The sequence below is a fragment of the Priapulus caudatus genome, unplaced genomic scaffold, assembly GCF_000485595.1.
Source record: "Priapulus caudatus unplaced genomic scaffold, Priapulus_caudatus-5.0.1 Scaffold3142, whole genome shotgun sequence".
NCBI classification, from domain to species: Eukaryota; Metazoa; Priapulida; class Priapulimorpha; order Priapulimorphida; family Priapulidae; genus Priapulus; species Priapulus caudatus.
Window position 1 is genome coordinate 4,621 of NW_014580203.1, and position 2,665 is coordinate 7,285.

Genomic DNA, 2,665 nt, shown 5'->3' on the forward strand with positions numbered 1-2,665 from the left:
CTCTCTCTCTCTCTTTCTCTCGGTCTCTCTCTCTCTCTTTCTTTTCTCTTTCTCTCTCTCTCTCTTTCTCTCTCTATATAATTATATATCAGGCGGAAATATATTCCGACTATATGCCGAGTGTACTTCAAACTTATTTCCGAGTGATGAGTGATCTCGAAGAGCTATTCCTAGCGTGAAATGCCAAATTCCAGGAAGTGCTAAACGATAGGGGTGACAATTTCTAACGTGCGTGCTTGGACGTAGTTTGAAATCTGCGACGAGGTGCAGTGTATGATGGGGCAATCCAGATAGATGGAGACATTAAACAGCGGAGGAATATAGAGGCGGATTACTATGTAGCAGCATCCGTGGAGGGGGACTTTCGAGTTGGAGACAGGAGAGGTGGGGACATTCTAACTGGAAACAGTAGAGGAGGCATGCGCGTGGGAAACATGAGGATGAGAAAGCTGCGAGTGGGAGACGGCAGGCAACTCGTTTCTTTGCAATGTTTTTTTGGTTTCTGAGTCACGACGAAATTGAACTTTTCCATTTCTCACCGCACACCAGGTGACAGATGCATTTGCTGCAGAAACGAAATCCATAGAATATGGTGCTATAAGATTCACTATTTATCAAATTTCGTCGGAATACCTCCCTACTGACATCATGTATATATCGCATGACCCCACGAGAATGTATTTTATGCAGTATGTGCGGAGACACCATGACAAAATTCTACTGCTCACAGTAAATACGAGGTATAGCGCCGCCGCCCATTTACAGAAAGGTTAACTAAGGAAATGCAAGGTTTGAAATCGCAGCGATGTACAATGGCGAGAAAAACAGCCCCGTAACCTTGGGACCGATGTCAGAAACAAAATTAGTCATAACATTACCCTTAGCATTAACTTAACGATGTTTCTGACAACGGACACCTGATGTTCCGGGTGTTCTTCGTCGTGGGTGCCATAAGGGTTGCTAAGAACACATCTGTTGAGCTGACGATAGTCGTTATGACGTAATCTCATGCGTCATTCTGCCGCTGTGGTGTACCGAACGCAATGAACGTCAGTGACAATATAAGTGTGAGTTTTATCACCGAAATAATTTCATTCCTAATAGTGATTACCACTGCGGATTTATTTTGCGTTTTCTTCGCGAATGTTACGATTGTAATTGCGCATTTTATGATTTAGCATTTCAACCTCCCTAGGCTCTCATTATCGAAAAAAGGGTGGGACCGTTTTTATAGCGGTATAAAATGCAGAATGAATTAGTATTATTCGTGAAATACTGCGCGTGCTAGTCAGCCTGTGCGCAATTTATATGGCGTTCCCCTATAAAACCAATGCATGCAATACGTATTCTATAATTTAACGATCTATTAAGCCTATTACATATTTTATATGATATATAAATTAGATGTGCTCATTTTGAAGGTCAGGCGAAAATTCGCGCCAGAACCATATCTGACTTTATTTAAGCCATCACGACATGCTTGGCAGAACACATCAATAGATGGATTTATTGTAGCCCCGTGGGGAGAACGCTCGGGAAATAATAGTAGAATCACTAGGTCAGGAAACATCTAAATAGAGAGCGATACTCCAGACAGCGTCTCAGTAAACGGTCGACTTCCAAATAGAGATCTACATCCAACAGAATTCCAATATACGACACTACATTACTCTGATGTACCAGTGGGATATAGTTTCCCATTCGTCAGTGAACCTCAATGATGAAAAGTCAAGGCCGTTGTTGTTTTTACTATCATCTTAACTTCGCCCCGAATGGCGTCTCGAATCTCTTCGGCGGTGACTGTATCTTGTACAAATGGATCTATCCGGAATAATACTAACTTACAAGATAATCGCATTCGAACTGTTCAACCGGTAAAGTGTGGATCCGAACCGGGGGTAAAACTTTCATGTGGACTTTAGACCCTTAAAACATAGTATTACGTCGATAGAGAGAGCAACCGTTGGATACCACCCAGACCGATCACAAACTAGTGTTATCCGTGCTCATGCGTGGCGATGGGTTCAGACCTCTCACGAAGTGTACACATCGGGCACACCTACACCTACAAAGAAGTCATCAAGAACAGTCTACAAAGAAGTCAACAAGAACAGTCTACAAAGAAGTCAACAAGAACAGTCTACAAAGAAGTCAACAAGAACAGTCTACAAAGAAGGCAAACAGTTCGCTGCCGGCTTCTGAACGTGAACCGGAAGATTTTCAACGTACAGAAGCTATTTTAACAGCTATTGCGCAGACTCGCCAGACGCCATTTTGAGGACTGCCAAACTGTCCTTTCAGTCGATCTGGACAGGAAAAGACGACGACTTTGGCATGGCGTAGGGCCAGGAGTAGGGTAAGGATTTATAACCATGGCATATACCGCAAAAAACGCGCGGCCCACACGCACTCCACGTTAGAATGTATCTCATGTGGGAAGGACACGTGAAAGTCAAGCTTGTCAAGGTTTACACGATAATTCGCCAAATCACACCGTCGGAATTCCGCGCGCCCGCACGCAGACGTACCAGGCTCAATCACTACAGACGGTCTCTACTCATGGTTGAGAATTTAAATTGTGTTTTTGTCCTTGGATCAGTCTGTCACGCGAAGCAGCCACAGGGGCTGCATGAGACTCCTGCTTTAGTGCCATTCAAGCTACGGC